This window comes from Littorina saxatilis, unplaced genomic scaffold (assembly GCF_037325665.1).
Source record: "Littorina saxatilis isolate snail1 unplaced genomic scaffold, US_GU_Lsax_2.0 scaffold_673, whole genome shotgun sequence".
Taxonomy (NCBI): domain Eukaryota; kingdom Metazoa; phylum Mollusca; class Gastropoda; order Littorinimorpha; family Littorinidae; genus Littorina; species Littorina saxatilis.
The window spans coordinates 43,284-56,688 of NW_027127311.1; the positions used below are offsets into that span (position 1 = coordinate 43,284).

Below are 13,405 nucleotides of genomic sequence, written 5' to 3' on the forward strand. Positions count from 1 at the left end.
CTGCGGTTCGCATGCTTCATGGAGACGAGCGTGACCCGTCTCTGTCTTCGGGTATGGTTAGTCGAGTTAATCAAAATGTCGTCTCGGCGAAGACTGGTTTATGATGTTGATCTCAGGTTTCATGCCGTCAGATTGACTCAATGTTTTCATATCGCTTCACGCAACTTGTTGTTTTGTAGCTTGAAATAAACCAGGCAAAGTAGGTTGCCTAAATACAAATATCAGCGTGCCTTATTCCAATAAATGACAGTAGTCATGTTTTAAAGAGTACACACTGTACCATTTCAAACTGCAGAAAAGCCAATTTTGTTGGTGGTTGCTACTTAATAATAGAAGGGCACTGGTTTTGTACAACGCTTATTTCTCGAAATCAGTGTCAAAACGAGAAAAAGCGCAAAACATACCTCACAAAGACATTTACCTGGTGTATTCTCCTACAGCATAGGTGGTATTTCTCTGGTGAGGTTGTGAAAAAAAAAGGATCTGGGCAGTCCCAATGAGGCGGTTGTCATCTCAGTTTTGTTTATATTTAAATCAGTGTGATTTTCCAGTGCTGTTTTACTGACGTGATATCGACATTTGTTGCTGAATATGAAAAGAAACCAAAGCGTACAGAAGTATGTTTGAGTCGTGTAAGTCTTTGGGAATAAAAAAAAATTCTGCTTTGGCAGACAACGAAGATGTCGACTTGTCAAATGTACAAACTATATATCTCTGGAACATACAACACAAATATACCGCATGTAAACTAATAAATACTGGCTTGAATTACCGAAATCCAATATACAATCCATGAGTTCAGCTGTTTTTTTAATCGAAATGTAAATTGTACAACTGAACCATCTTCGCGGATGTCTCAAGGCAAGTAACTCTCATACCTTGTGTATAGCTATAGACTAGAGTTGTATCTCTTCCAGTTTTCGACTCATCAGAAATATCGACCAAAAAGACTGCACTCTGTCAGTCAATAGACCTTTTTCGTATAACCTTTGCCCCCAGCGTTTCGACCAATCAGAGTTTAGGGCACGGCAGCCTCTCTCTGATAACCGGAACTAAGGGGCAGGTGCATGGGCTGAAATACCTCTTTCACTGACTTTCGGTGCTCGAAGTACTATTCCCAGCAAACATTGCGCCCTCGGATCGCATGGGTAAAACACTCGGCACGAATTTCTGCACTCAAATCGAGCGCGTCACGCATGCACAAAATCGAACACGGATTTCTGCACTCGAGTCGAGTGCGTATTGCATAAGTGAATACGCATACGATTTTGCAAATCGTCTCGCATGCGATACGCATGCTTTTTATGACGCTATATTTCAACCCAGTAATGTAGACCTGCCTTGTTTACGAAGTAGGTACATGCATACAGAAAGATCACCATATGTGTAAAACCATACCGCAGTGTCATTTTTCAGTAGAAAATCAACAGAAAAAGAGCGTATGTTCTCCTTCAGCTTAATGTTGTCTTTCTTCAAGCCAGAAACATCTTCAGTCAGACGATTAATCACAGAGGCCTGTTATGTAATTGTCATCTGCAGCTCTGCCAACTTGAGGTAGTCTGTGTTCCAATAACAATACCCTCACATGTAGTCGTGTCCCTCTTTGCAAAGGCATGATCTGGCCCTGGTCCTAAGCTCTCACTAGATGCGGAGGGCAAAGGAATGGCTGCTTCTGTAAATACAAAATCAAATGTATACATTAGCAATAGAATTAGCATCAATGATCTTGTTATCAGATTACACATGCATCACACTCACAGCATTTAAGCATGAAAATACATGAGGGAAATAACTCTTGAAATTGAAACAAAAAACTTAGGGGTGCGGGAGATGCTCCCCGGAAATTATTTTGGAGTGTTCTATGCAAAATCAAAATTGTAGAAATCTAGTGCTATTTTTGTTGTTGCATCAATTCAATGGTACATTTCTGGGAATAAAAAAAATGATTCAGCATGAGCTTTATCGATGTCTTGAAAACTGCATCACTATCTGTATCAAGTAACCTCCTTAATCTTCTCGATTCAAGAGTCGGTTGATTGAATGCACGCGGCTTGTCGACATATGTCTAGATCTTGTTTGTTTGTTTTCTAAAATCTTGCATTTGTTTCGTGACCCTTCCTATGCATCCGTTTTGGGCTGCCGATTCATTTTAAATTTCTTATACACTGATGTAGGAAGACAATTTGAAGTCAGCAGATCATAAATTGATAAAAACAAACAAAGCTTACTTGGCTCTGAGTCTCTTCCAGATCCGATGATTTTCAGCGTTGACACTGGGGGGGGGGGGGGGGGGGGGGGGTGGAAGCAAAACCGCTTGCTTGTCGTCGGTCTTCAGCGGACAAAGTCACGTCTCCGACCAGTACCTTGTCCTTCTGCTAGAGTCACTTGTTCTTGATGTTCTCTCAAATCCAAGATTAAGGGTGGGTACGAAGTCAACAGAGTTGGCATCGTTGAAAGCCGTGCCATTGCCAGACACGAAGTGACGCGAGCAGACTTTTCAATGGCACGACAAACCCCTGTCGTCGGATTGCTTGCACCCATCGCGTCCTTCGCTGTTGCGCCTTCGCACTTGCACCCATCGGAAAGCCATACAATGACAAATTCTGTCCACCGTATTTCTCTTTCTTCATTCCACTGTTGCACTTGCAGTTGTAAACACAACAGTTTGCCTCGTCGTCTCCGCACTTTACTTTGCACAAAGCCTCGTTGTCGATTTTTCCTTGTGCCCCCTTGTTCCGGTAGATCTGACAATAAACTTCACAGCGCATGCGCCAAAATTTAAGTGAAAAAGGTCTAATAGCAAATGTACACATCATTGAATGTCAAGAAAGGAAGCGGTTCCATACACTGTCTTGCCTCAGAAAACCGAACTTCATACAGTATTTGATGTAAGAACACGGGGGCAAAAGTTCGTCTGCTACTCAATAGGATGTAAGAAGTTTTCCTTTGCGATACCTAAACATGAAAAGAACACAAAAGTATCTGCCTTTATTGCCTCAGCAGAAAAAAACCGAACAAACACCATGACGATGAACTTGATTTTATTCAAAACCAAATCAACTGCTGTAAAGTGTTAGCAAAATAGAATAATCTACACGGAACTCTTCAACCGCGCATTAATCACTTGCTTGCGCAGGTAGACTGGCAGAGTGATAAGGAAACTGGGGCACAAAAATCTAAAGAAGTAATACATACATTTGTTACACACCTTGCTGAAGCTCGCATTTTTCATGATCCGCTAACTTCGACCTTATTTGATGTGTGTATTTTTCTTCCCATGATAGTTTACAAGCCAGTCGAAAAGCTGAATCGTAGTGCATTCACGTTTAAAAAACACAACTCTACATTAGTCGAGTTTCTGAAAATAACCTGCCTAACGTGCACTTTAGTTGAGTTTCTCCGCGAGGTTTGATGGTAAAACGACGCGTCATAAGAGAGAGAAATAACTTATTGGAAACGTATGTACGAGGGATCTAAAACAACTCTATTTTCAGACACAAAGAACCAACTCTTAGAATTCATATATCTAACGAAGTCGATGTAGTAGATACAAAAACACGTTTCGGTAAATAACGCTTAGTGCCGATGCCTATGCATAAGCCACTTCATCAACACTATGTTTGTTTTCAGGAAAACCCTGATCCAAATACTTCAGATGGTGAACTCCGACTTGCAGAAAACCTCTACCAACATAAATCTACAGGTTTCGGAATACCGCTCTTCACTTTCAAAGGAACTCAACATTTATCTGAGAGGTCAGAAAGCTAAGTTTGCTCTTGCATTTGTGTTCAGACCCAAACCCACTCCCCTCACCAGAGAAGTGTCCTGAAAACAAGTATACAGGCACATGCGCGAAACACTGTAAAAACGTGACTACAAGAATAGATCCGGTTGTTTTCTTTCCAGTCAATGTTGTCTCAAGTTAGCAATGCCATCTCTCACTGTCTCCCAATACGCATATCATTTACATATTAACATGCTTCCATTGTCAAACCGTAAGTAAGCAAAGAAAACATTAGCAGACGACGCACGCACTACACGTTTTTACAACGTGACGTGTAATAACCAATGGGGCGTAATGTGTGTAACATTCTGTCGTGCTTCTGCAATGGCGAGGATCGCGGTGTTGTGGCTGTCACGAACGGTTGTAAACGCGGCAGTATTGCCATATTGAGATAAAATGGACACTGAGGTTGCAGGATGATCACAAGGAGGTACTTGTTTTGACGTATGTGTTTGTATTTGTGTTGGTTTCGCTGTGTTCTATTGTCTGTTCGTTCTTTTCTCCTTCTCTCCCACTGTGTCTCGTACTGTGACTGTGTCTCGTACTGTCACTGTGCCAGTGTCAGTCAGTCTGGTGTTTTGTTTTCACTGTTTTTCTACTTCACTAAACCAAATGGCACCAAGCATTTCAACAAACTACCAACGACTATAAATACATCTATTTCAACAACATGTTATTGTGATTCTAAATGTAATTGGGTATTAACATGATGGATTCACTTTCAGAGGAGTTGAAGGTTTTTTACTTCAATGCAAATGGCCTTGCAGATTTTAAAAAGAGGAAGGATGTATTTGCTTTTTTGAGAGAGCAAAACGGTAACATAATTGTGTTGCAAGAGACACATTTGAAATACGATCAGGAGAAGAGTGTAAGATCCCAGTGGCTTTGAGTGTTTTGTAGCAGGATGCGAGTCAGGAAGTAAAGGTGTTGCAGTGTTGTTTTGCAACAATTTTGAATTTTGTGTTCATGATTTTGTTGGAGACGAGAATGGTCGTTTCATTATTCTGGATATTGAAATGATGGGCAAGCGCATGACTCTTGTGAATGTATATATATATGCGCCTAGCTAGTGCAGGCGATCACCCTGGATTTTTTCAAAGCTTAATTGTTCGAGAAGATTGTGTACATGGATAATGAATTGATGGTTATTGGTGGAGATTGGAATGATGCACTGAATCCAAGAGTGGACTCAAACCAGCCCAAAAATGTTTACCGTTGTAAAAGTAGAGAAACAATTTTGGAGTTTATGAATAAGTACGATCTCGTAGATGTGTTTAGAACCATGCATCCTGAATTAAGAAAATTTACCTGGCGTCGCTTTAACAGTATACAAAGAATCAGATTGGATTTTGTTTTTGTTTCTGACGAACTTTGCCTTGATGTGGTGAGTACAAATATATTGCCTGGTTATTGTTCTGACCATTCTCTTGTTTTGGTTGCCTTCAGAACTAAAATTAGAAAAAGACAACGTTCCCTCTGGAAATTTGATAATCCTTGCTCCGAGATAAAGTGTTTATGAACCTTGTAAAAGAAGTAATGTTGGAAGTTAAACGTGAGTATGTTGTTCCGGTTTATCACCCAGATAGTTTACACTTATAATAATAATAATAATAATAATAATAATAATAATAATAATTGTCAGTAAGTACTGGTGTCACATGACTGATGTGAACCAGTTGATTGGCTAATGGCGATGCGCTAAAACTGTTAGCGCACTCTTGGAGTGCGCTAACTTTTCCACAGAGCGTATTCTTCCGCCCTTTGCCTAAGCGAGACTGTGCTCTTATCCTCAGAATTAATTAATGACATGTAGCTTATATTCTCCACAATACCAAATGACCATAAATTCCCTGCTTCTCAATTAAAGCAGAAGTGTTTTTTTTCTAACAGATTGCATGTGCCTGTGCCACAGTGCCACTGATCTAAAAATAGAAGCCGCTGTGTTTTATCTAATTTTCGCCGACTTGCATAGATTCTTCTCATATGCCGTGTTAGTGGCATGTAGCTTATCATCCACATTACCAAATGATGAGTTAGTATACAATTCCCAGCGGCTAACAGAAAACACAAGTGTTATTCCGATAACGTACCAGCCAGACCAGTTTGGAAGACTGACTCGATCGACTCTGTCATACGTAACAGACTATGTACACTGAAAAACGACTGCATCAGTTCAGTAAATGAATGGTTTCCGAATTATTATTTCAAGGCAAGAACAATCGTAATCTGGAAAATAATTATTGAACTCAGCGCTATGCGCTTCGTTCAATAATGAATTTTCTCGATTTGCTCTATAAATCTCTTAGTGCACTGGGATGTCTCAATAACTTAAATAATAATAATAATAATAATAATTGTCAGTAAGTACTGGTGTCACATGACTGATGTGAACCAGTTGATTGGCTAATGGCGATGCGCTAAAACTGTTAGCGCACTCTTGGAGTGCGCTAACTTTTCCACAGAGCGTATTCTTCCGCCCTTTGCCTAAGCGAGACTGTGCTCTTATCCTCAGAATTAATTAATGACATGTAGCTTATATTCTCCACAATACCAAATGACCATAAATTCCCTGCTTCTCAATTAAAGCAGAAGTTTTTTTCTGACAGATTGCATGTGCCTGTGCCACAGTGCTACTGATCTAAAATAGAAGCCGCTGTGTTTCATCTAATTTTCGCCGACTTGCATAGATTCTTCTCATATGCCGTGTTAGTGGCATGTAGCTTATCATTCACATTACCAAAGGATGAGTTAGTATACAATTCCCAGCGGCTAACAGAAACCACAAGTGTTATTCCGATAACGTACCAGCCAGACCAGTTTGGAAGACTGACTCGATCGACTCTGTCATACGTAGTAGACTATGTACACTGAAATACGACTGCATCAGTTCAGTAAATGAATGGTTTCTGAATTATTATTTCAAGGCAAGAACAATCGTAATCGAAAACGTGTCAAGTCAAAGTCAAGTCAAACAGTTTATTTACCAAATGCAAAGCACAGGATTTTGTTATGGTGTATGCATAAAACTTCACACTCCTTCCACACGCATATATCACAACAACTATGTAGAGACAAAGTGTTCAATCTCACTGGGCCCACTACGTGTGCACACCAACCAGACAGTTCAACACGGACTGGTTGTTCCTTTAGCACCAATCTGACAGGAGCAATCACAGGTTGCATGGATAAAGATAAATGAATTCCCTAAAAATCATATCTAAAAATATAGTCATCAATATAATAAATCCGAGTACATGCTAACACAGTTATTCAAAGGACACAACCCTTACATCTATTAAGATATTTCATTTAAGGATACTCGATCCATTTCAAAACTTTAACTGACACATATCACAGATCTAACAGATCTAAGAACGATCCACCATTGAGGCCGCAAGGACTGCCTCAGGAAAGAAACTGTTTCTGAAACGAGAAGTCCTGCTCTTCAGAGCGCGGAAGCGCTTGCCTGACGGGAGGAGCTCGAACAGATGGCTGGCTGGGTGAGATGAGTCTGCCACTATACCCCTAACTCTCTTTGCTAAACGTGAGCTGTACAGTGAGGCGACTGACGGAAGTTCGCAACCCACAATACGAGACGCTTGTCTGACAATGCGCTCCAGCTCTTCCTTGTTCCTAGCACTGGCACTGCTAAACCACACGGTGACTGAAAAACACAGAATGCTTTCTACAGTGGCCCTATAGAACTGCTTTTGGATGGCTTGGTTCAGTCTAAATTTCTTCAGCTGTCTAAGGAAGTGAAGCCTCTGCTGACACTTCTTGATAATGGGCTCTGTGTTTTTGTCCCATGTGAGGTCGCTCGAGATGATTGTGCCTAAAAATCTAAAGGAGTCGACCTGCTCAACACTTACACCGTTGATCTCTAAAGGGGTGAGTGCGAGTTTGTTCTTTCTAAAATCTACAATCATTTCTTTGGTTTTAGAGACATTGAGCTCTAAGTTGTTGTCAGAGCACCAGCCAACCAACTGTTCCACCTCCTCTCTATACACACTTTCATCATCGTTGGAAATCAGCCCCTCAACTGTCGTGTCATCTGAAAACTTCAGAACCAGCACAGATGGATCTGATGATACACAGTCGTTCGTGAAAAGTGTGAATAAAAGTGGAGAAAGCACACACCCCTGGGGTGCCCCTGTGTTCAGCGTGGCTGAGCAAGAGTATGAACCGTTCACCTTGACTACCTGTGGACGGTCTAAGAGAAAGTCTAAAACCCAATGACAGATGGACGGATGTACGTTCAGGGCTGACAGCTTGTCAAACAGCATGTGGGGGATAATTGTATTAAAAGCACTACTAAAATCGAGAAATAAGATTCTAGCGTATGAACGTGGCTTCTCCAGATGACGCAGGATGTGGAACAGACCTAGCGCTACAGCGTCCTCAACCGATCTGTTTGCCCGATAAGCGAACTGGAGAGGGTCACGTGAGGCACCAGTGCATGCCTTTAAGTAGGACAGAACGATCCGCTCAAAACCTTCATGGCCACTGATGTGAGTGCGACTGGGCGGTAGTCATTAAGCTGGGCGACACGGGGTTTCTTGACTATCACCGACGACTTAAAACAGCGGGGGACAGAATGCTTCTCTAAGGACTCATTAAAAATGTCTGTGAACACGGGTGCTAACTGATCAGAGCAACACTTAAGAGCAGCAGTCGAAACACCATCCGGGCCCGAGGCTTTCCTGACGTTTTGTTGTTTAAACAGCTTCTTCACCTCCAGGGTCCAGAACGTTCTTACCATATATATAAGACTTATTACCTCATGCGTGCAGACTCAGTCAGTGCAGACTGCAGTGGTTCGATTGCTCTTGCCTAGCACAGTAGCAGACGACATAAACCCCGCTCAGCAAATTAACATGTTGGGCAAATGTGAACTAAAAAACGATGGGGATATAAAACATGTAGGGTTCAGAGCATTCTTACCGTTCATATTTAGTATCAGACTCCCCGATGAGTGAAGATACAACACGAGAAATATGCCACATTTATTTTGAAAATGTGCAACCGTCGAGTCCTTCGACTTCGACTCAATTCAAGGGGAGTCACTCCGCACAGTCAATCCGTCAAACCTCGACTGGAGGTTTCGAATCGCAAATAACGAAGAGTACAGTCCTTTCTCCGAGTTCAAATGAGGTCTCTCTGAAAGGTCATCACTGTTCAGCTTAACGCTACACTGGAATTTACCAACATAAATTAAAATGCGTGTGACGAAAGCACGACACACTTGAGACACCCCACACAAAAGTAGATCTTACTGTACACTGACGACCTAACCACACAGTTATGCCTATTCAAATGCGCGTAGCAAAATGTGCGTTTGGAATCTTCTTTTTTCTATGGCGGTACTGACAATATCGTTATTGAAACAATCCCAGTGCACTAAGGGATTTATAGAGCAAATCTCGAAAATAATTATTGAACTCAGCGCTATGCGCTTCGTTCAATATTGAATTTTCTCGATTTGCTCTATAAATCCCTTAGTGCACTGGGATGTCTCAATAACTTAAATAATAATAATAATAATAATAATTGTCAGTAAGTACTGGTGTCACATGACTGATGTGAACCAGTTGATTGGCTAATGGCGATGCGCTAAAACTGTTAGCGCACTCTTGGAGTGCGCTAACTTTTCCACAGAGCGTATTCTTCCGCCCTTTGCCTAAGCGAGACTGTGCTCTCATCCTCAGAATTAATTAATGACATGTAGCTTATATTCTCCACAATACCAAAATACTATAAATTCCTGCTTCTCAATTAAAGCAGAAGTGGGTTTTTTCTGACAGATTGCATGTGCCTGTGCCACAGTTGCCACTATCTAAAAATAGAACCCGCTGTGTCTATTTTTCAGTTTCGACTTGCGAAGAATCTTCTCATAATTATGCCGTAGCTTATTATCCACATTACCAAATGATGAGTTAGTATACAATTCCCAGCAGCTAACAGAAAACACAAGTGTTATTCCGATAACGTACCACTGAACTATACTGTTCAAAAAAAGAAACGCATAGTTGCTACTTGCCAAATTTGTTTTATTTTTCGAAAAAATTAACAGAAAATCCAATATTTAGATTATTTGTTTGAAATTTGGTATGGACACAGTTGAATGCACACACAGTTCATTTGCATCTTCAAATCAATCAGTCAATCAATACGATTGGGTGCCGAGGCTGTCAAGTCAGTAGGGGGTGTGACTGCCTTGAGCAGCAACAACTGCCCGGCACCTTCTGGGCATGGACTGGATCAGATGCCGGATATCTTGCTGTGGGATGGTGTCCCACTCCTCCTGAAGTGCCTGCAATAGATCGCGGTGATTTGCCGGCGCTTCTTCTCGCCTGCGCACACGTCTGTCCAATTCATCCCAGAGGTGTTCTATTGGGTTCATGTCTGGCGACATGGATGGCCAGGGAAGCACCTGGACATGGTGGTCGGTGAGGAACTGGGTGGTGAGTCGTGCTGTGTGCGGGCGAGCGTTGTCCTGCTGGAATATGGCATCCTGGTCAGCCAGAAGAGGAAGGGCGTGTGGGCGCAGAATTTCCTCCACGTATCGCTGGGCAGTTATGCGCCCTTGGACGTGCACCAGGGTACTCCTTCCAGCGGTATTGATCGCCCCCCACACCATGACGCCTCCACCACCATGAACGGGTGCCTCATCCACACAGTTGGGCGCGTAACGTTCGTTTACTCTCCGGTAGACCCTCCTCCGACCATCATGTCGCTGGAGCAGGAAGTAGGACTCGTCGCTGAACCACACGTGTCTCCAGTGATTCCGGACGGTCCAGCGAAGGTGCTGGTTGCCCCACTGCACTCGGTTCTGGCGATGGCGGCGGGTGAGGACAGCTCCTCTGTGAGGTCTGCGAGCTCTCAAACCAGCTTCATGCAGGCGGTTCCGCACGGTCTGGTCCGATAATCGGTGTGGCCCGGGGAGAGCCTGGACAGAAGATGAGGCCGACAGGAAACGATTCCGGAGGTGGCGGAGCCGTATGAAGCGGTCGTGAGCAGCAGTTGTCGCCCTTGGTCTTCCCGCTCGTGGCAAGTCAGCAACGGAGCCAGTGGCTTGAAACCTGACTCACAGTCTACTGATGGTGCTCTGGGACACGTGGAAGTGCCTGGCGATTGCACTTTGACTTTGGCCTGCTTGTAAACGACCCAATGCAATTTGGCGGTCTTCTCTGCTCAATCGGGCCATCTTTCGTCGCTGAATTGTCGTCTGATTTCTTTGTGGCGAACAATCCGCTTTTATGGGTTTTGGAAGACATGGTGAGAGCTCAATATTCCCCGAGTTTCACGAGATTACACTGAAGCATGACGAGTGGTCATGCCAAATGAGCAATTTTGACATTGTAGCCACTGATAACGCATGCGTCACGTGCAGAGCTCACTTGTGGCAATGGACGAAAGGTCGACGACCAGATAAACATTTTCTGCAGTTTGGTGGATATCCTTGTAGCCATATAACTAAATTAACCAAATATTACAAGCTATGCGTTTCTTTTTTTGAACAGTATAGATCAGCATTTGGAATATATATATATATATGCGTAGCAGACTAGAGTTACACTGAAATACGACTGCATCAGTTCAGTAAATAAATGGTTTCCGAATTATTATTTCAAGGCAACAACAATCGGAATCGAAAACGTGTAGGGTTAAGAACGTTCTTACCATGTATAAAACTTATTACCATCCTGCCTTATGCGTGCAGACGAGCAATTGCAGTGCAGTACCGTGGTTCGCTTGCCCTAGCCGCCCTAGCAGACGACATAAACCTCGCAGCAAATTAACATGTTGGGCAAATGTGAACAAGCAAACGATGGGGACATACTACGTGTAGGGTTCACAGCATTCTTACGGTTCATATATAATAGTACCAGTCTCCCCGATGAGTGAAGATACAACAGAAGAATGCCATACCACATTTACTTTGAAAATCCGAGTCTGCTAACCGTGGCCTTGGCCGAAGTCAATTCAGGGGGCAACACTCTGCACAGTCAATCTGTCGAAGCTCGATGAAGGTTTCGAATCGCACAGTCCTTTCTCCGAGTTTAAATGAGGTCTCTGTGAAAGATCATCACTTTTTAGCTTAACGCTTCACTGGAATTTACCAACAGAAATTAAAACAAGAGTTTGCGTGTGACGAAAGCACGACACACTTGAGACAGCCCCACAAAAGTAGATCCAGTGACACAAACCTGACCACACATGTTACGCCTATCCAAATGCGCGTTGCAAAATGTGCGTTTTCAATCTTTTTTTTTCTCTGGCGGTACTGACAATATCGTTATTGAAACAATCCCAGTGCACTAAGGGATTTATAGAGCAAATCTCGAAAATAATTATTGAACTCAGCGCTATGCGCTTCGTTCAATAATGAATTTTCTCGATTTGCTCTATAAATCCCTTAGTGCACTGGGATGTCTCAATAACTTAAATAATAATAATAATAATAATAATAATAATAATTATTATAATAATAATACTACTAATAATAATAAATGAGCATTTATATAGCGCAACATCATAACTTTACAATTATGCTCTTTGCGCTTGACACATTTAAAATTAAAACACAGTAATACAAGCATTTACATCTACATTCATAGTCAGCAACGCTTAATTAAAAGCATACACCATCAAACATACATTACAAAAGATTCTTCCACTAACTAAATAATAAAAACATGAATAGAATAGGTAGTGAAAAATCACTAAAACAACAAATAACACTAAAATTAAAACACAGTTATACAAGCATTTACATCTACATTCATAGTCAACAACGCTTAATTAAAAGCATACACCATCAAACATACATTACAAAAGATTCTTCCACTAACTCAGTAATAAAAAAAACATGAATAAAATAGGTAGTGAAAACAAGGAAATACCAGCTGAATACCTTAATCAAACAGAACATGTTATCAACAATTCTGTAAACAGCCCTTGATGTTTATATACATTATCACATTATCACTAAAACAACAAATACACTACATGTAGCCTACTGATGGACTGAGAAAAACAAAATCAGGGGTTGTATTTCTTGAAGAGGTGTGTTTTAAGTGCTCGTTTGAATGCTTGGGGTGACTGAGAGTGGCGGATGTGAAAGGGGAGAGAATTCCATTGTGTGGGTGCGCAGAAAGTAAAAGTGCGTTGTCCGTATGTTTTGGTTTTTGTGTGTGGAATGGTAAGGATGCGACAGTCAGAAGAGGCACGGAGTTGTCTTGCTGGAGAATAGACGCTGAGGAGTTCAGAGAAGTAAGCAGGAGACGAACCAGAAAAGAAGTTAAAGCAGAGGGTGGACAGTTTGTAGTCAATGCCGGCTTGAATAGATAACCAGTGCAGTGTGCGAAGGAGTGGTGTTGCGTGATCTCGTTTTCGTGCTTTGAGAATGAGGCGTGCTGCCGCGTTTTGGACTTTATGTAGTTTATGCAGGAGGTACAGAGGACAGCCAGAGAGAAGAGAGTTGCAATAGTCAAGTTTAGAAAGAACAAAGGCACAGACAAGAGTGTTAGTTGTTTGAGAGGAGAGTGTGTGGCGAATGGTGCTGATCTTACGAAGCTTAAAATAAGCTGCTCTACAAACTAAAGATAAATGTTTGTTAAG

At 42.0% G+C, this 13,405-nt stretch overlaps 1 long non-coding RNA gene across 1 annotated transcript; it reads left to right on the forward strand.

Annotated features, from left to right (window-relative positions):
* The first annotated feature begins 12,297 nt into the window (after window positions 1–12,297).
* LOC138955786 (uncharacterized) lies at window positions 12,298–12,961 on the forward strand. Its single transcript, XR_011452368.1, has 2 exons — window positions 12,298–12,493; window positions 12,667–12,961. It is a non-coding gene; the product is annotated as an uncharacterized lncRNA (long non-coding RNA).
* Window positions 12,962–13,405: the final 444 nt, after the last annotated feature.